Here is a 22802-nt window from a genome sequence, read left to right as displayed (position 1 = left end):
TTTACGGTATTAATTACGCACCATAAGTCTCAGCATTCCGTGTAATAAGAAGGTTCTAAGTTAATTTTTACATTAGTTATAAATATTTATAAAAACTCAAAATTTATGATTTATTTTGCAATTTTCTAAGCAACCAATAAGGATAGACATATTAAGCAAACGCCATATTGAAGTTTTTTATACCGTTTATGAGTTTCTTACTCTCAAATTTGTTTAAAATGACTATTTTCTTAGTAATAGACGAAAAAAGCGAAAATTTACCGTTTTTTGATCTTCATTTGTTTATAACTATGTATATCATCAAAATCGGCTGCAGGAAATATATAGGTTATTATTATAGACGTCCATGTTACTCAAAAAATTTCGTTTCGGTCTGGAGGGGGTTGTGTCACCAACGGGCTATTTTTTTTCCTTATTTCTCTGAACTATATGTGCTATGTGAACGTTTATAAATTTACTTTGAAAACTTTGCTAGCAGACCTCGTAAAAACACACCGCGCATTTATTAAACTACATACTTTAATTGCGTGTTCTGGTCAGCGCAGAACCTATAGATTCAACTTCCGGGTTTCTTGTCAAGTCGAGATGATAAAGATTTCAACACGCGAAATCGAACGGTGACTCATAGCGCGAAACCAGACTCGCCAATGATTGGCCTTCTACAAGGTCAGTGTTTATATTTACACTCATTGGTATGGACTTGCGATCGGTAGGTACACATCTACCTTTCCTTTTGGTATCAAGGATATTTGCTAAAAAAAGTTTGGTTTTTTAAAGGCGCGTTTTTGCGTCTCGCGTAATGTGTAATATCACGATATCGGTTCTTTGTTCTTGTAACAAAGCTGCGAAGAATATACCGGGCTTTGTATCGGTAGGTATACATATTGTTAAGAATAATAAATGTATAATATATTTCAACCTCTCGAAGATGGGCTATTGGACTATGATGGTAATACAGATGCATCAAGTCAAACTAGTTTGATTTTACTCAACAAACTTCACTTGACTTGAAAATCAAACTTTTTGTATAAAAAAGTTTGACTTGGCTTGATTTCGATATCTTTAGGTTTGACTTGAATTCAAACATCTTCAAACAGTTTGAAAAGTTTGAATATTACGCAACGTGTTTATTTTCAATTTTAAATGAGACCGCCTACGCCTTTATTTGTTCAGTGGCGGATCAACGGGGGGTGGGGGGAGGGGTAGGGGTCCCAACAAGGTCCAAAAAAATTTTTTTTGACAAATTTCAATAAACATAGAAATGTATTGGCTGATACGATATTTAAACCACAGACAGACAAATAAAACCCAATTAACGCGCCAGTTACGATAATTATTAAGAAAGCTTAATGCATATTTATACATTAATTTTTTTTTTAATTTAAACCCAACATTTGTAGCCTGTATCCGAAAAAAATCTCTGGATCCCGCGTACCAAAAAAAGTTGATTAATAGCAAGCTGAAAATTTGTTAATAGCTTAACGGTGTCTAGTCAGACAAACTTTGATGTATGGGAACACTGGGACAGAAGTTTTAATTGTGGGAAAGGTTAAAAATTTGGAACGTCAGACTACGTAAACGTTTCATGTATTTTGTCGGACAGAACTTCCAATTGATTTGTTACCAAGTCATTAAACTCTCATGCAAAAATCAGACTGGTGTTTATCACCAACTGGGCATTTTAATGAGTGGAACACGAAGAACATGTCAAATGGCAGGAATCATGTTGGTTAGTAATAGCAGTCTGATTTTTGCATGAGAGTTTAATGAAAGGGTAACAAATCAATTGGATGTTCTGACCGACAAAATACATGGGGCGTTTTCGTAATCTGACGTTCCAAATTTTTAAACTGTTCCACAATTAAAACTTCCCACATTCTATAAAACAGCCATAAGACCGGCTATGATGCACGGAACTGAATGTTGGGCAGTGAAAAAGAAAGAGGAACAATGAATGCATGTGGCGGAAATGAGAATGCTTAGATGGATGAGTGGAGTGACAAAGAAGGATAAAATTAGAAATGAGTATATTAGGGGAAGTCTAGGTGTGGCACCAATTGATGCCAAAATGAGAGAGCATAGGTTAAGATGGTTTGGTCATGTTCAACGTCGAGACGTTAATCACCCAATACGAAGAATAGCTGAAGTGCAGATTCCTGGAAGGAGTAGGAGAGGAAGACCAAAGAAGACCTGGGGGGAGGATTAACATTGCAATGACCCAAGATAGAGTTGTGTGGAGAAATGCAATTAGGGAAAAGCCGACCCCGTATAGGGATAAGGCGAAGAGAGAATGATGATGATGTTCCACAATTAAAACTTCCCCTGTTCCAGTGTTCCCGTACATTATAGTTTGTCCGACTAGGCACCGTTAAGCTATTAACAAATTTTCAGCTTGCTATTAATCAACTTTTTGTTTGGTACGCGGGATCCAGTTCTAATAACCCTATGGTTAGTTTTGAATTTTAAAGAAATACCAACGAATATACAACAATACTAACTTTTGTATTGTGGTACATATTTTCGAGTGAACTAGCAGCTTGGTACCACATGTTTTTTCGAACTGGCCCTAAGATAAATAAATGCCTTTTTTAATAAAATAAAGTCATAAACATTCCAAATCATTTTATTTTGAGCTGTCCATTGAAAAACCAAATAGTCTTATCATAGGCGTAACATGTCGCTTATCAAAATGTTCAATGTGTTTTAAATGTATTAATCTTTTTCAAATCCCGAGAAAACTAATAAGAATTAAAAGAAATTTAAAAGCAGCATGAAAGATTACATTATTTCTGAGGAACGAACATCCCTGAAAACTTCCATAATGTTTATTTTAATAAGTTACAGGGGTGAACATAAAAAGGAAAATTTAGTGTTATTATTAATTGCAAATAATAAAAAGACTTTCGGCCCTCGGTAATAACGTAATCTTTCATTCTGCGTTTAAATTTTTCAAAAATACTTATTAGTTTTCTCAGGATTCGAAAAAAATAAATATCTACATTTAAAAGTTTTAAATTAAAACACATTGAAAATTTTGACTTTTATGTGTCACTCATTGTATTATTAATTTTCTTATCTTAATTGGCAACTAACAGGTCTATCTCGACAAAAAAGTAGGTATATCTACTAAATAAATTATTTTTCAAACTCTTTCAAACTAGTTTGACAAACAGTTTGAATTTTCAAACCTGTACGATTGACCAGTTTGACTTGCCTTGAAATATTTGTCAGAAGGATTGACTTGAGTTTGACTTGAAATTAAGTCAAACTCAAATCAAGTTCAAACATTCAAGTCAAACTTGTGCAACTCTAGATGGTAAAGTCACATTTTTCAAAGAAACGAATTAAACCAAAATTCACAAGGAAAAGAAAATGCTTTTCCTTTAGTTGGTTGTATACCATCAATCAAAATTGGAAAAAATTCTTTGTAAAATGTATAAAATTTTATGAAAATCCCCTTAAATGGTTACATCACAACAAAACGTTTTCGATTTTTATAAAAAATCATCATCAGTGTCATCTAAAAATAAGTATAACTGATTTAGATCTAAAAATAAGTATAACTGATTTAATAAATGTAAAGTTGGTATTTAAATTTTGACTAAGGTTAGAGCAAGTTGGTTATACTTATAAACTGGATGCTAGCTGGGCCACAAAAGAAAAATATCCGGGTAAAAACCCTTTAAATATAACATAGATGCATTAAAAGTGTATACTTTAATAAAATGCCTTATGATGGTCACATGGCAACTAGGATAATGCCCTAAGGTATTGTATTGAAATTTCCCAACACGTGGGATCCAAATTGAGTTGTTTACATTTAATGTCTAATGAACTATGATATTGCCCTAAGGTAACATGTCAGGAAATTTCAATACATTACCTTAGGGCATTATCCTAGTTGCCATGTGACCATCATAAAGGCATTTTATTAAAGTATGCACTTTTAACGCATCTATGTTAGGCCGCACCTACATTGGATCCGATTTTCTCCGATCAGATCAGATCCGACGTCGGCCGACGTCGGAATAGAAAATAAACCCATAGTATTAAATGGGGGTGCCTACATTGGATCCGTTTTTCTCCGATCCGATCAGATCAGATCAGATCCGACGTCGGCCGACGTCGGAATAAAAAATAAACCCATAGTATTAAATGGGAGTGCCTACATTGGATCCGTTTTTCTCCGATCCGATCAGATCAGATCAGATCCGATATCGGCCGACGTCGGGAGTAGCTTCTCCTATTCTCATCGAGAAGTGTTTGGTTTCATTCCGATTGGTTGCAAGTTGAGTTGCAATTTTAGTTGCAAGTTGGTTGCAAGTTGGTTGCAAACTGGTTGCAAACTGGTTGCAAACTGGTTGCAAGTTGGTTGCAAGTTGGGGGTTGCAAGCTAACATGTTTAAATATATTCAATGTCATCATCTCCTTAACACATCTTCATCGGAACTCATTGTCGGTTGTCGGTGGTCGGAAGATTACTGAACCAATGTAGGCACCCTCGCCGGAAAACCGGTCTGATCGGATCTGATCTGATCGGAGAAAGACGGATCCAATGTAGGCACCGCCTGTCGGATCGGATCGGATCTGATCTGATCTGAGAAAATCGGATCCAATGTAGGTGTGCACTTATATTTAAAGGGTTTTTACCCGGATATTTTTCTTTTGTGGCTCAGCTAGCATCCAGTTTGTAAGTATAACCAACTTGCTCTAACCTTAGTCAAAATTTAAATACCAACTTTACATTCATTAAATCGGTTATACTTATTTTTAGATCTAACACTGATGATGATTTTTTATAAAAATCGACAACGTTTTGTTGTGATGAAGCCCTTTAAAGGGACTTTAATAAAATTTTATACCTTTTACAAAGGATTTTTTCCAATTTTTTTAATTAAACCAACTTGTGGATTCACCATAAAAAAATGAAGCAGCAAACCTATCAAATTTTTGCAGCTGGATGAATTTCAAGGAAACTTTTTGCATTAGATTCGTAAGAGCCTTAGAAAATTGTGAACAAAAATGATGATTACGAAATGAAAAACAAGAAAAATGCATTTTCCAAAATGCATTTCGAAGTGATGAAAAATGATAAATTTGTGATTCGGAAATAATTGACGGACATGAGTTCAATTTTTAAACCTTTTGGTTTTTGGCTCGCTGGTGCTCGCTCTCCAGGTGGCTCGCTCCGAGGCACCTGGTGTCTAGGATGGGACTCGTCTACAGTAGTTGTCGAAATGGAAATCCGATACAAAATCAGTGCAAACTCAGTACTCGTGGGTTTCTGGGAACGCTGATCACGAGTATCATGATGGATATGGTCTCCGACGCACCTGGTGACCAAGACGGTCATCTCCTGGAGTTTTATAGAAATTACAGACAAAATCAGTGCAAACTGATCACACGGAGGTTTTTGGGATCGCCGAATACGATTATTATATCGTTACGGGTCTCCGGGACACCTAGTGCCCAGGATGGGATCGTCTACAGTAGTTTTATGAAAATTTGATATGAAATCAGTTGATTTTGATCATCTGGTGCCTAGGAGACCATCGCCGACATTCGTGTTCAGCGATCACAAACACCTCCGAATAATGAGTTTGGACTGATATTATATCGATTTCTATAAAACTACAGCAGACGACGCCTATCTTGGTCACTAGGTGCGTCGGAGAACATCGCCGTCATGATGTTCATAGTCAGTGACTCCAAAAACCTTTGTACACTGATTTTGTATCTAATTTTCATCGCCGTTTGCACGGATTTTGTATCTAATTTCCATAAAACACCAGATCAAACTCATTATGGGCAGCAGGTGTCTCGAAGACCATTGCCTATGTGACATTAATGTTCAGCGACCCCAAAAATCCCCGAGTAACGAGTTTCCATTGATTTTGTATCAAATTTCCATAAAACTTTAGGAGATGCCTTTCCTTAGCACCAGGTGCTTTGGTGACCATCGCCGTCATGATATTCGTATTCAGCGAGTCCAAAAACCCCATAAGTGGCAAAATTGAACTCATTTTCGTTAATTATTTCCGAATTACAAATTTATCATTTTTCATCACTTCGAAATGCTCGAAAGAAGGATCGACTTTTCAATAACTTGATGAAGCATTTTCCAACCAAGAGGTTTCTGGTTTCTGCAGAAAAGATCGAAGGGCGTATCAATCTCTGGGTCAATGTGTGCTAATAGTCGTAGGCCACCAAATAAAAAATTATTAATAGCAAGTTGAAAATTTGTTCACAGCTTAACGGTGTCGAGTCGGACAAACTTTGATACATGGGAACACTAGAACAGGGGAATCTTTCATTATTGTGGAACGTTATAAGCGTGTCATCCTGGCAAGTTTATGATTGTGAAAACTAGCAGGATGTTTTTATGTTTATTCAATAGCCAACGTTATATTATAATATATGAAAAAATGTTTGTCTGACAAAAATGTTAGGCATTTTAAGTCAAGCGTCCACAGACCCGCATCGTACGCATCGTACGCAACGGATTTTAGTTTGACAATCGATAATGCGATCCGTACGATGCGGATCAGTGGACGCGGTTACATAAGTTTCTGTACAAGGCAAACTAAAATCCGTTGCGTACGATGCGGGTCTGTGGACGCTTGCCTTTAACCAGTTCGACACGTAGAACATGTCAAATGACAAGAATTATGTTGGTGATAAATAGAAGTTTGATTTTTGCATGAGAGTTTAATGAAATGGTAAAAAATCAATTGGAAGCTCTGTCCGACAAAATTCATGGGAACTTTTCGTAGTCCGACGTTCGAAATCTGTAAGATATAGACACTTTCGAATGTCGGACTACGAAAACTTCACATGAATTCTGTCGGACAGAACTTCCAATTGATTTGTTACCCTTTCATTAAACTCTCATACAAAAATCAGACTTCTGTTTATCGCCAAAATAATTCCTGTCATTTGACATGTTCTGCGTTCTGCGTGTCGAACTGGTTAAAATGACCAACATTTTTGTCGGACACACATTTTTTCATATGTTATATAACGTTGATTATTGAATAAACTTCAAAACAGCCTGCTAGTTTTCACAATCATAAACTTGTCAGGATGACACGTTTATCACGTTCCACAATTAAAGCTTCCCCTGTTCCAGTGTTCCCATACATCAAAATTTGTCCAACTAGACACCGTTAAACTATGAATAAATTTTCAGCTTCTTATGAATAAATTAATAATCTTTTATTTGGTACGCGGGATCCAGGACTATAAGCAAGCCGAGATTTTTAACGAAAGCTTTATAATCAAAGAAGCCTTTCCAACTTACTCTTATTAACTTAACACTTATTTAGAAAATAAGAGTCAAGATGAAGAAAATGAAGAGACAGTATTAATTAAAAGAGCAACAACTATCAGGAGGTTGAGGGTGAGGAAACTATGGAAAATATTCTACTAGACGAGAACGAGAACCTTCGGACCTTGTCGATATTTTGAACTTGCCCAGAATAGGTCAGAGGTTAAGAAAAAAATTTTGATTCCTGAATCATAAACAAATTTTTAAACACATTTCGATGTCTAACGCAAAAGTTTCAGTCACTCTTTATAATAAATGTTTCGGTTCAATAACCATAACAACTGTCATTAATACATAAGTATACCGATGGATAAACCTGCCACCATTTTTCACTCAAACGACCAATAAATTGAGACATAAAACCATATTGAAAATAACTACTAAAATTCCAACTCTGAATCGACATAAATTTCACGAGTGTTTTAGATCAAGCTATAAAACTAGAAAAATCATTGTAAAACTTAATTATTATTTTAATAGTTAAAAAAATGGGAAAAATCCTTTGTAAAAGGTAAAATTTTTTATTAAAATCCCTTTAAAGGGCTACATCACAACAAAACGTTTTCGATTTTTATAAAAAATCATCATCAGTGTTAGATAAACTGGATGCTAGCTGAGCCACCAAAGAAAAATATCCGGGTAAAAACCCTTTAAATATAACAGATGCGTTAAAAGTGCATACTTTAATAAAATGCCTTATGATGGTCACATGGCAACTAGGATAATGCCCTAAGGATAATGCCCTTAATGGCAACTCAATGGTAAGTCATTGGAATGTAAACAACTCAATTTGGACCCACGTGTTGGGAAATTTCAATACATTACCTTAGGGCATTATCCTAGTTGCCATGTGAGCATCAGAAGGCATTTTTATTAAAGTATGCACTTTTAACGCATCTACAGTCGGAGAAATGAAAGAATACCCTTGCACGAACATATAAAACACGCTGTATTTTCCTTTCACCGTGTCACAAAGAAAATTGTCCAGTGCAAGTACATATAACAATAATTAATACATGTACTTGCGCTGGCCAATTTTTTGAGTGACACGGTGACAGGAAAATACAGCGTGTTTTATATGTTCGTTCATGGGTATTCTTTCATTTTTCCTACTGTATGTTATATTTAAAGGGTTTTTACCAGGATATTTTTCTTTGGTGGCTCAGCTAGCATCCAGTTTATCTAACACTGATGACGATTTTTTTATAAAAATCGAAAACGTTTTGTTGTGATGTAGCCCTTTAAAGAGATTTTAATAAAATTTTATACCTTTTACAAAGGATTTTTTCCAATTTTTGTGATCGATGGTATACAGCCAACTACAGGAAAAACATTTTCTTTTCCTTGTGGATTTTAATAGTTGTTCCATTTATCTTTGCACAAACGTCATGATTCACTTGCAAACAAGTTATTCTTGTTCTCATGATCATTTTTCAGTGCGTCACAGTTTTTCGAATTCTCTCTAATGCATTAAGTTAGATGAGACGGAAAAAGCGGTAGCTCCGTGATTAAACACAAAAATAATGCAGCATTACAATGGTTATATACATAAGATGTCTATTCCTAACCTACGTTTGATTCGTTGATATTTAGAATGCGCGTTTTTTCTAGCCAATCAAATACACGTATTACGAACATTTGACGAAAACTTCGTCCATTTTGGCCATTTTTTAGAAGTGTCAAAGAGTCAAGTGACGGTTATTATTCAGGTCAGTATTTTGTGTACCTGTCATTTTGAAATTTCGAATTCGACTTCCCTTGTGTTTCATAACGTTTTTGTGCATTATATTGTGTTTTGGTTTAGAATTTAGTTCGTTAAAAGTTAGTTTTGTATTTTGGTTTAGAATTTAGTTCGTTAGAATAAATATATTCTAATACTCCAAGTCATTTTGCAAGAAAAAGATCCATAGTAAGGAGACGTAACTCATGGCTGAAGAACCTTAGCAACTGGTTTGGATGTAATAACAATGAATTATTTAGAACCGCGGTTTCAGAAATAAAGATCGCTCTGATGATTGCCAACTTTTGAAGCGGAGACAGCACCTAGAGAAGAAGATAAAAATACAGTTTATGGATAGTTTTGTGTCATTTTTTAATGTTTCCATATTTATAAATTTAATTAACAATATTGTTTACTTTTTAATTTTATTCCCCTTTATAAAAAATACCTACATGTTAACATATTGTGTAAAAATCAAATCTACTAAATTACTAATTAGTTTAATTCCACAAGCTTTTCACCTATGGCTAAGTATGATTCTGGCATCTGTCAGATTCGTCAATAATTACATAAAATAAGTCTCGACACACCCAATACAGTATATGACGTCATAAATAATGACGCACTGAAAAATGATCATGAGAACAAGAATAAATCAAAACGTTAATAAACGTACGTCGATAATATGTAATATCATTGATATGTAATGTCAATGTAATAATTAGGAAAAGGCTATATCGGTGGTCCGGTGGACGTATTTTATAAAGTTGTATTGTAGTTAGGCACTTACATTTATATTTAATTATACAGTGATGAGTGCACTCAGAACCGGCAAAATAACGCAAAAGACGGAAAACATAATACGTTGTGGAATAAACTCGTTATGTTTAACTTATTGTGGTTTCTATGGACAAGCGGTTTAATTTTGCGGTACAAGTTTCTATGAGTAAAAAAAGAAGTACAGTAGAGCGTAGAAAATCCGAACCCTAGTAATCCGAACGATCGCTAATCCGAACGCAAAAAAAATTATAAAATTAAAAAATATGATCGCGGACCGAATTTTTGGATTTAATATGACAAAATATGGGCAAAATATGACCGCGGATTTTTGTTTTGTTTATGCAGAAATACATACCTACAATATATTTGTTTATTATGCAGGTGTTTTATTCCTTGTAACTAAAACGTATGTACATATGTACACATGTACTATGTTCATGAGCTTTGTATGTATTTTGAACATATGTTCGATAATCCGAACAATTTGATAATCCGAACTACCCCTGTACCAATTAGTTCGGATTATCGACGCTCTACTGTAGTATAAAAAGTAATTCTACTATTTTTAATGGGAAATAAGCCACAATTTTACCAAAAAAATGATTTTATTAACGTTTCGACGCCCAAGTCGGGTGTCGTTGTCAAAATACAAAATAATACTAGATTAAACAAAAATGTTGTTGCTTAGCAAACAATTCTTCTAATAATTTATTTAATCTGACTCATTTATATCGGCAATTCAGACATGTATTATACATTTTAAATTAGAAGACTTTAAAATTATATTGCCAATATTGATGAGTTGCGTTCCTGGGACGACTTTACTAAAAGACAGTTCATTCGATTACATGAAATCAACCTCAACTCAAGAATATCCGCCACAAAAAATCATAGCATGTGATCTGTCTTTAAAAAGACAACCAAATGCGACGGTGGCAGTAAAATTCTCGCGCTAGAGATTCCATAGTAAATCACGAGGGAAAACCAGGAAAAAACCTCGTGATACTATCCCGATATCGTAAGTATTTGGGCTTACATTTAGGTTACTCTCAAAACTAATACCAAATTCTGACTTTAATATAATATATGCTATTTTAAATTATAAATAATATTAATAATGCATAGATATTATATAAATAATACTAAAATATAAAATATGTATTAAGTATTAGTTTAATTAATATCTGGTATTAGTTTTGAGAGTAACCTAAATGTAAGCCCAAATACTTACGATATCGGGATAGTATCAAGAGGTTTTCCCTGGTGATTTACTATGGAATCTCTAGCGCGAGAATTTTACTGCTACCGTTGCATTTGGTTGTCTTTTTAAAGACAGATCACATGCTATGATTTTTGTGGCGGATATTCTTGAGTTGAGGTTGATTTCATGTAATCGAATGAACTATCTTTTAGTAAAGTCGTCCCAGGAACGCAACTAATCAATATTGGCAATATCATTTTAAAGTCTTCTACTTTAAAATTTATAATATAATATGTCTGAATTACCGATATAAATGAGTCAGAATAAATAAATTATTAGAAGAATTTTTTGGTAAGCAACAACATTTTTGTTTAATCTAGTATTATTTTGTATTTTGACAACGACACCCGACTTGGGCGTCGAAGCGTTAATAAAATCATTTTTTTGGTAAAATTGTGGCTTATTTCCCATTAAAAATAGTTGATTATAAAAGTGCCACAAGAAAATAGCTTCAGAACAACAAAAAGTAATTCGTTAATAATTTCATCCATGTGCAAAGATACAATGGAAGAACTATACAAAATTAGTCTTATGGCTAAATTATTGATTGTTTTTCTAATGTGACACATTGTTTTTGTTTTTCACGTTTAGACCTTTGGTCATTGAGCCAATTAGAGAAGTAAATAGTCAATCAACTTAATACTACACAAGGAAAAAAGCACAACCACAAATAAAAAAATTGGGTCAATCGTTTTTCATTCAATTGCTCGTCAGGACATTTCTTTTAGATTATAGGTATTATTGTTAGAATAAATCCTTTCGAACATATATCTACAACTATTTAAAAATATTTAATTTATTAATTAAATATTTTTTTCAACAGCCGTGTTAAAAATGCAATTTTTAGCACTCCATAGGAGCGTTAAAAATGCTACTTTAAGGCGCATGTGCTTTAAAATTTTTAAGGCACTGCAGTTAAAAGTGAATTGCCAAATTGTATAACGTCAAAATATTTATATTTCATTTATTAACATTAATATTAATAGTACAACTTGCGCAATTTGAAAAAGGTGGTTTAAAAGGTTTTTTTAAAATTTAATTTAAACCGTATTATTGCATTTTTAACAAGTTTGTAGGAAAAACAAGTTTATGTAACGGTATAATATTTTCGCTAAGAATTTTTAGACATTCCCCTCGAGTGTAGACAACCAGTTCTACCGTTTACGGGTCATAGGTTTCATGGTTTCAGCAATTAACAAAAATATATACGTGTTAAAAAGTACATTTTTAAGGCACTCATGTGAATTGTAGAATTCGCTTCATTCATTTTGCAAACTTTCACATGTGTGCCTTAAAATTGTACTTTTAACACTTGTATCATAAATAACTATTAAATAGTGGCAATAATTTTTGACAATAATTTTTGACAATAATTTACCAACGTTCTTAAATCTGTAAATATAAAGAACAACAGTGTTTAATGTTTCTTGTGCATAATACATATAAGACTCCCCGAACCCGAACACCAAACACCCGCCTACAAAGACAGAGCAGATTAAGACGGGAACGAAGCAACATCTCTGTTTCTGAAGCCCTCAAAAGTCCGTCAAGGATTTACTTCACCCACAGTGCTTTTTGAATCTATCAAAGATTTGTCAAGCTTTTGATATAAAAGTAATTACTTATAAGTTTGTAGTGGCCTTTTTGTGTAAACCAGTAAGTGTTACGAAATTTCGCATCGTTCCTTGCTGGCTTTCAACCCCAGGGTTGCCAAATCCCCACACGTCTACATTCAGGATATGCGTGATAGTAACTTGCATGATGGACAATCGTGTACAGACTTTCGAAAGACTTGTATTAACTACTATTAGTAAGTAATAGTGTAGTTCTTTATTTTGTTTCTGTTTTTGTTCCAGATGGTTGATGCTATTTTTGTATTTCTCTCTTTAATAAATTCTTGGTACCTTTCAATAGCTTCTTCGAACCAGGATGTAAATGTTAAGCTAAGCTTTGTTTTTAAACCAAGAGGAGTAAACTAAAAAGACAGATTCACACCCAAGAAAGTCACTAGAAATATGACCAAATACATCTTCTTTTTTGGTTCATCATATCGGCCTTTGACGGTAATCCATAAATATTATCTTATACTAATACGTCTTATACGTAATAGATAGGATGGAACATCTATACCTCTGTAAGTGACATCGTCTCCATTCCATAGGTCATAACTGATAGAATACAACTGTTGAATTGTAATTTTCATAAAAAAACCATTATAACTCAAAGACGGTTCACAATAGGTATAGGGAAGAAGTAACAAAAATGTTCAGAATAACGTAAATATTTATAAATGTAAAAAATATGTATACATGGGACACCATTAAAAAAAGTTATAAAGCAACTTGCGGAATAACTGGAAGTAGCAAAAAGTCCACTCTTCAAAACCCCTTCATTCAAATTTTCATGTTACCTTTGGTTCTCGAGATATTTCTAACTGGTTGTTTATCTGCCGCACCCTGTATAGTTACCTTATTTTTTTAAACTTTTATACAAAGGTTTCTATTTATAATAAATAAGATATATTCCATGCATATGCACAATATGATGTCGACATGCGGAATAAATAATGGATGGGTATTTCACGAAAACAATCAGCTGTCGTATCTATTGTCATCACTCATATACATATTGTTATTATTGTTTATTTTCGCATTACAACACAAGACACATAAAGGAGCGATAACGTGGTATTACATTTGCAACGGTCAGTAGCGCATCACTGCTACATTTTGTTTGGGTTGCTTTGTGAAATTGAGAATAAAGGGACTGCTGCTAACGCAGATAAGGATTAAGTGACTGACGATATAAGTAATGCACCACGTATTGATCAATAGACATGTGGTTGAGAAATCGGACCCGAAGGTGAAGGAAACACGGATTTGGTCAACGGGAATAGGTAACCCAGTTACGGTACGCAAAATGCCATCACTCCCAAAATTCAATTGTTTTCATTTTTCTAAATCCTATGTGATTAAAAAATAAAGCTCAGCGCAATTTTAACCCGCTACCCACTCCCTTCTCCCCAAAAACCGGTAATTTTTTGGTTTTATTAATTATTTGTTCCGGTGGGTTGCGATCAATCTAAATATTTCAAAAAATTCAGCTGTAGAGCTATTCCAGGTCAAATCAACACACTTTGAATTAATTTTTTCCTGATCTATTTAGATTTTTTTTTAAATTTAGAGTACTCATAGTGGATGATCAGATGAAGAAAAATACAAAATTTTAAATTTTTATCTCAAGTCGTTTCCAAAATATGGTTATGTAAAGTTGTCCAAAAAAATCCAAAACATTGCTATCATACTTTATTGGAATGGTTGTAAAAGCTGTCCTAATTGCGCTAGAATGCTTTGATAGGTGTCATTTTGCAGCATTTTTAAAGCTCTTTACAGTGATATTATCAGCATGATGTTTGTTTTCAAAAAGTACATAATTTAAAATTTTCATAATATTCCTACAAATACATACATAGTACTGTTGTTAATAACATAAAAATTTTATCATGGGATGGTGATGGGTCCAACATAAAAAATAAATTTTACACATGCAGTATGGTGCAAATAAAAGGAATAAATTCGTAATGTCGCAAGCTGGCGACTTTGGAAAAATCCCGAAATAGGTCGATTTTTATTTTTAAATTGTAATTTTTTGGCATACCTATATATATCATACTAGTGACGTCATTCATCTGGAAGTGATGACGTAATCGATGATTTTTTAAATGAGACTAGGTGTCGTGTGCCAGCTCATTTGAAAGGTTATTCAATTCTCTATTCAGTAATTAATAAACAATAATATAATTATTTATACGGGGTGGCAAAAAAAGTTTTTTTTTAAATTAAATTAATTGACAAAAAAGAAGACGGAATGTAATTTATTTAATTTAAAATAGATTTTACTGTTGCCAGAAACAGATAAATTACATTCATTCTTCTTTTTTGTCAATTAATTTAATTAAAAAAAACTTCTTTTGTCACCCTGTATAAATATTTATGTTATTGTTTATATTACTGAAGAGAGAATTAAATAACCTTTCAAATGAGCTAACACACGATCTATAGTCTCAATTAAAAATTCATCGATTACGTCATCACGCCCAGATGGATGACGTCACTAGTATGATATATATGCCAAAAAATTACAATTTAAAAATAAAAATCTACCTGTTTTGGGATTTTTCCTTAAAGTCGCCAGCTTGCGACATTACGAATTTATTCTTTTCATTTGCACCATCCTGTATGTGTAAAATTAATTTTTTTATGTTGAACCCATCACCATCCCGTAATAAAAGTATTATATGTTATTAACAACAGTATTATGTATTTGTAGGAATATTATGAAAATTTTGAATTATGTATGTACTTTTTGGAAAAAAACTTAAACAAAATATATTTTTTTGTTTGAGAAAAACTTGTTTATCATAACATCATGTTGTATATTATACTCCTATCACTGTAAAGAGCTTTAAAAATACTGCAAAATGACACCTTTCCAGCATTCTAGCTTAATTAGGACAGCTTCTACAACCCTTCCAATAAAGTATGGTCGCGGTGTTTTGTTGGACTTTTTTTTGGAAAACTTTACATAACCTTTCCCTTATTAGCCACTATGAGTATTCCAAATTATAACCAAATCTGAAGAGGGGTGGAAATTAGGTGTGTTGAGTTGATAGGGAATGACCCTGTAGAGATATATATGCAACTTCATCTTATGCGAAAAACCAGGTTTTCAAATGTTTTTCGATTTTTCCATCTCTTATAAAAAATTGATTCAGATTTGATCGATTTCAAAATATATTAATAACCCCGCAAAAGGTTTTTGGGGGTTTGAATGCGTTTCGCTCTATTTTTGAATGTCGTAAACGTAAAGGATTGAGTTACTTCAAATTATTTATAACCTATAAAAAACCTTGATTTGATCTTTTTTGCAGTCTATTAAATGGGGAAATTCCCCTAAGACCCCCTAAAATATCAGTTTTTCGGGTTTCTGAAGATGGCGCAACTTACGGAAAATCTGGAAAAAATCAGAAATAGAGTGTTTGATAAAATTAACAAAATAAAAAAATTAGGCCTGCAGCCATATCTAAAAAATGGCCTACTTGTCAATAAAAATTAACAGTCTTTTGTATAAACCTCAACGATGCGTGTAATTTTTTTGAAATTTTTAAATTTTTAAATTGGTCGTAACCCACCGGAAAACAAATAAAAACGAAAAAATTACCTTTTTGGAGGTAGGGGAGGGGTGGCTGGCTAAATTGCGCTTTGTCCTATTTTTAATCATATAAAACGTAAAAAAAATGAAAACATTGAGTCAGGTTGTATCGAGCTCAGAAATATAATTTGCAAAAACTCTAATTAAAAAATTATAAGTCGAAAATACTCGAAAAAACTCTTGACACAACATGGTTTTTGGGGATTTGAATGTAATTCGCGCAATTTTTAATGTCCTAACTAAAGGATTCAGTTATTTCAAATTATATATAACCTTTAAAAAAACCGTGATTTGATCTATTTTGAAATCTATAAAATGAGGAAAATCCTCTAAATCCCATAAAAATTAGGTTTTCCGATTTTTGAAGTTGGAGTATCTTACTGAAAAATCAGGAAAAAAAATCAGAAATATATTTTGTGATTAAATAAACAAAAAAAAAAGATCCAAGAGTATCCAATGCATTCCCCAAAAACTCACTGTTTGGTGTGGATTTTAGGCTGGCGGTTGAACGATATATTCCATATACAATGGTATTGGGTTTCAAAGGAACAAAAAATTTCGATGATATTACACACACTTTGTTATATATTTATATAAAGATAGGAAGCGCTAAAGACGCTATTTCGGTGTGCTTTAAGTCCCGAACATTTTTGTATCAAAGGAAGTTACAGTGGTTCAAAGATAAGAAAAAATACTTACATTAAACCGAAAGTGACAGGCACTGCTGTAGAACTGAAACAAAAAATTTATATAAATAATATATAAGGATAAGCTGTTCATCGGTTACAGAAACACTAAGAAAATTCATAACAATCACGGCCCACATTACCATTGCAGAAAATTATATTACTATGCTACGTTCATTCCCAAGATAAGCAAAGACGCAAGTTTCAGACAAGTACGTGATCGGTGGGGTATATGTATTTGGAACCTAGGAGTTTTCTATTGGTTCGTTGCAGCACGCGGTCCTATCGCATATATGTTAAATATTCGTAGAACGAAAAGACGATTTTTATTAAAGCCAATTAAAATGAGACTGGTTTTTAATAGTATATTATGCAACGAGCATTTAATGATGGTCATTATGAAGCGAGTATAAGTGATACGAAACGAACCGCCTAGCGGCGAGTTTCGTATAGAGTACGAGCTTCATAATGATAATTAAATGCAAGTTGTATACACGATTTTTTCTATGATCATTCACAAAAAAATATATTCAAATTTATTAATTTTGTAACGCAAACAAATTAAGTAGTTTGTCAGTATGACAGTTTCTTTACATATTGAGAACTGTCAAATAGTATGTATTTGATTCGCCATTGGTTATTGCGCGTGTGCCACCTTTATCGTAAATATCATATCGCGATTATATTGGTTAAAAATCTGTATCCTAATGAAAATCTGTATCATAATGAAGTTCATTATGATACAGGTAGTGACATCATAATCGATATATTATAGTATGAGAATAGAAAAATTATTGTTAATGTATTATTAAAGATCCACAAGAAAAAAGGTTTTCCTGTAGTTGGCTGTATACCATATAATACAAAAAACGAATAAAGTATTTTATAAAAAGTCTATATTTAAAATCCCTAAAAAGGGCTACATCACAGAACTAGTTTTCGATTGGTTGACCAATCATCATCAGTGCTTTCCTAAAATGAATATAACCTGATAAAATGATGCAAAGGTTTTAAAATTTTGACTACGTTTAAAAAAAGTTGTAGGTTATAGTCACGTGACCTTACCATGCTAACCACGAAAATATAATATTACAAATTTTATTTACATATATTACATAATTACAAATATTTTGGTGGTTAGCATGTAAGATCACGTGAGTATAACGTACAACTTTTTTTAACCGTAGTCAAAATTTTAAAATCTTTGCATTATTTTATAAGGTTATATTCATTTTTCGGAAGTCGACGTTTGTTGCTTTACCAAAGAAAACAAAGTCCGTATCCTGCAGTGATTTCCGAACCATCAGCTTAATGAGCCATATTTTAAAGCTATTTCTAAAAATTATACATCAAAGGATATATAGACTGTGCGAAGAAAAAATCAGCCGAACACAGTTTGGTTTTCGAAATGCAGTGGGTACAAGAGAGGCTCTATTTAGTATACAAGTGCTATTTCAACGATGTAGAGACGTGAATTGCGATATTTATGCATGTTTCATTGATTACCATAAAGCGTTCGATACAGTAAAGCACGACAAGCTGATGGAGATATTAACCAATATTGGAATAAACACCTGTGATTTAAGGATTATCAGCAATCTGTACTGGAATCAAACATCATCTATCCGGACAGAGGCAGGAGAATCCGACGATATCAAAATCAAACGTGGGGTCCGTCAGGGATGTATACTATCCCCACTGCTGTTTAACATCTACTCTGAGGAAATCTTTCAAGAAGCATTGGATGATGTTGAAGCCGGAATTAGAATTAACGGAGAATGTATCAATAACATAAGATACGCAGACGACACTGTGGTATTCGCTGACAGTTCTGAAGCCCTACAGGAGTTAATGAGCAGAATCGCAGAAGTCAGTCAGAGATACGGACTTTCACTTTCACTAAACACTAAGAAAACCAAATGTATGATGATCTCTAAGAATGAACAGCAATTTGGACGAATCAGTGTGAATGGTCAACAAATAGAAAGAGTAAAAACATACACCTACCTTGGTACGAACGTCAATGAAAATTGGGACCATTCTATAGAAATCAAATGTAGGATAGAGAAAGCAAGATCTGCATTTCAAAAAATGGCAAAGTTGTTCAAATGTCATGATTTGTCGATACCCATAAAAGTCAGATTACTACGATGTTATATATTTCCTATACTGTTGTACGGAGTTGAGTCGTGGACTCTCACAGACGCCACCTGCAAGAAAATTGAGGCTTTTGAGATGTGGCTTTATCGTCGAATCCTGAAGATATCTTATACCGACCACATTACTAATGAGGGTGTTTTGCTGAGAATGAAAAAAGAAAAAGAGCTGTTAATCAAAATAAAAACAGCCAAAATCGAATACCTCGGTCACATCATGAGGAACAGTGAGAGATATGGACTGCTGCAACTGGTCTTGCAGGGAACAGTAGAGGGAAAGCGAGGACCAGGAAGGCGAAGGATTTCCTGGCTGAAAAATCTACGAACGTGGTTCAACACAACCACTACAAATCTTTTCAGAGCAGCAGTGTGCAAAGTGCAGATTCCCATGATGGTCGCCAGCATCCGAAACGGATAGGCACTACAAGAAGAAGAAGATATTCATTTTAGGAAAGCACTGATGATGATTGGTCAACCAATCGAAAACTAGTTCTGTGATGTAGCCCTTTTTAGGGATTTTAAATATAGACCTTTTATAAAGGACTTTATTCGTTTTTTGTATTATATGGTATACAGCCAACTACAGGAAAACCTTTTTCCCTATGGATCTTTAATAATACAGTAACAATAATTTTTCTATTCTCACACTATAATATATCAATTATGATGTCACTACCTGTATCATATTGAACTTCATTATGATACAGATTTTCAATAAGATACAATTTTTTAACCAATAGAATCGCGATATGACATTTGCGATAAAGGTGGCACACGCGCAGTAACCAATGGTGAGTCAAATAAACTGTCACTGACAAACAAACTGACAAACTACTTAATTTGTTTGCGTTACAAAATTAATAAATTTGAATATATTTTTTTTGTGAACGATCATATAAAAAATCGTGTATACAACTTGCATTTAATTATCATTATGAAGCTCGTATTCCACTCTCGTTTTAACTGGCTTTAATAAAAATCGTCTTTTTGTTCTACGAATATTTAAAATACCGTATATGGATTTCGCGCCAAATAACATTCCAAATACTATAGTTGTTTTATTTTTGTTTCATTAAACAGTAACAAGTATTTTAAAATCAATCTCCTTTTAAGAGACTAATAAAAACTTATCTTTTTCGGTGTACGAATATTTAACATTCCGTATATGAATTTGGAACCGAATAACATTCCGTATATGCGTTTGGAACCTCGCCGCCTATTGGTTAAAATATGATCGCGTGCTGCAACGAACCAATAGAAAACTCCTAGGTTCCAAATACATATACGGAATGTTTAGATGCGATCGGTGGGTATGTCGTATCGTCGCAGCTCTGAAACTGGCGTCCCTGACGATTATCTTGGGAATGAACGTAGTTCTTCTTCTTCATATTCTGTTTGTGGGTATTTCATCTAGAAGCTCTTCGAAGTATTCTTTCCATTTGTTCAGTATTTTCTCGTCACTTTCTAAATTACTTCCATTTTTGCTTTTGGTAAAGGTTTTCTTTGGTAACACTTCTTTCTCTCATTTTTTACCCCTTGATATAAGTATTTCTCTATTTTTAAAGCTGTTTGCTATGCATTTTACCTTCTTTGTATTTTCTTCTTTTTTTTATATGTTCGTTTTCTTTGTTCGTTGTACTTTCTCTCTATCTCTGGTGTTTTTTCTTGAATCATTTTAAATCTTGATTTATTTCGTTTATCTAGTTATATTTTACATTCCCCATCGAACCATTCCTTGTATTCATCTTTTACATTTCAAGCACTGGCTTGCGCTGCTTTGGTCATACATACTTTATTTGCGTCCATGTTTGTTCATAGTTTTCGAAAAAGCATTTGATAGAGTAAGACATGATCTATTATTAGAGCGATTGCAAGAAGTCGGTTTAGATAGGAAAGACATCAAACTACTAAAGAACTTATACCGGAATTAAAACGCCAGAATTAAGATTGCAACTTCCACGTCCGCAAAAGTAGAAATTAAGAGGGGAGTTAGACAAGGATATATTTTGTCACCACTGCTATCTAATCTTTATTCCGAGTTCTTACTTAAGCACTGCAGGATTCCAAGGACAGCGTCAAGGTGAATTACGTAAATATCAATAGCATCAGATACGCCGATGACGCAGTGTTGATTATGGGTTCCGATTTGGGTCTGCAACGACTCATTGACAGGATCAACTCGATCTGTGAGCAATTCGACATGAAAATAACTATTACGAAGACCAAGGTGATGTCAATCCGAAAAAACCAGAATGTACTTCAACCTTGCACAATAAACGGGCACATTTTTGAAGAGGTCAATAAATTTAAGTACTTGGGGTGTTGGTCATTAGCAGAATAAATCCTGATCTAGAAATAAGATCGAGAATAGAACAGGCCAGAAAATCTTTCGAAAAAAGTAAAAGACTGCTATGTGATTCTCGAATAAAACTCGAATTTAGACTACGTTTATCAAAATGCTAGGTCTGATTGACTCTTCTGTATGCAGTTGAAATGTGGACCCTTAAAACAGCAACTGTAAATAAATTGGAGACATTGCAGTGTGAATCTATCGGAGAATCCTTAAAATTGCATGGACATCGCATACCTCAAACTTCAAACGAGGAAGTGCTGCATAGAATAGGCAAAGCACGAAAACTTTTCAAGACAATGAAAGTTCTGGCCAACACAATGAAAGGCATATCTAGGTCACATACTGAGGAACAGTAGATACCAATATACTCAACGAATAGTGAAAGGAAAGATCGAGTGAAAGAGAGGGCTAGGAAGGAAAAGACTATCGTGGCTAAGAAACATCCGACAATGGAAATAACAGCTGAAGGCAGACAAGAATTTGCAATAATTGTAGTAGCCAACCTCCACTGAGGAGAGAGCACATTAAAAAGAAGAAGATGTTTGTTCAACATTTCCATTTTGTGCAATATTATCCAAGATACTAAAGAGATTAATTAGTATAGTATAGAGCAGGGGTGGGCAAATACTTTTAAGCGCGGGCCAAAATGAAATTTTCAAAATGTCTCTAGGGCCGGAGGATTATACCCAGTAGGTATGCACGCTACGCACAAGCTAATGTTTTTGGTAGTTTTTTTCTGCCCAAGAAATTTTTTTGACAAAAATACTATAAGGATCATTTTAAAACAAATGGACAAGTAGGTACATTTGACTGTTAATAATAAATAACAGTAATAATAAATTGTCTTACTTGAGTGTACATGCGAACAAGTTATGCCCAGTAAAATTACAAAATTATTAATATGGTCCATTATATTAAGCCATAACCAGGATCCAGATAAAAAATGAAATTCAGAAATTCGATCAAGAATAGAGTAATCATAAGATCAGCCTTTTTGAAGATGAAGAAATTTCTGAGTAACCAAAGGTTCAATCTGCAAATCTGATATCGGATGGTAAAATGTTATGTCAAGTCAACCATCATAGACAAAATTTAAAGGAAACAACTGATCTTGTATGGTCATGTAGAAAAATGGACGATGACAGGCTGCCACAGCAAATTTTAAAATGGACGCCAAGGGAAAGAAGGAAGAGAGGAAGGCCGAAACAATCCTGACTAGGCGGCATTCAGGAGGCAATGTCGGATAGGAACATTCACCCTGGTGAATGCAACAACCGACGAAGCTGGAAACCGGAAGGCGGAGAACGC

General features: G+C 33.7%; 1 protein-coding gene across 1 annotated transcript in view; it reads right to left on the bottom strand.

Moving 5' to 3' along the window:
- LOC114349527 (sodium-dependent transporter bedraggled) overlaps nt 1-22802 on the bottom strand; it is a 413358-nt gene that overhangs the window by 290212 nt on the left and 100344 nt on the right. Inside the window, exon 2 of the mRNA XM_050659642.1 lies at nt 16999-17031. The gene's annotated coding sequence lies outside the window, so the exon portion shown is untranslated. The remainder of the gene's footprint in view (nt 1-16998; nt 17032-22802) is intronic.

This window comes from Diabrotica virgifera, chromosome 1 (assembly GCF_917563875.1).
Source record: "Diabrotica virgifera virgifera chromosome 1, PGI_DIABVI_V3a".
Taxonomy (NCBI): domain Eukaryota; kingdom Metazoa; phylum Arthropoda; class Insecta; order Coleoptera; family Chrysomelidae; genus Diabrotica; species Diabrotica virgifera.
This window is presented reverse-complemented; position numbering and strand designations above follow the sequence as displayed.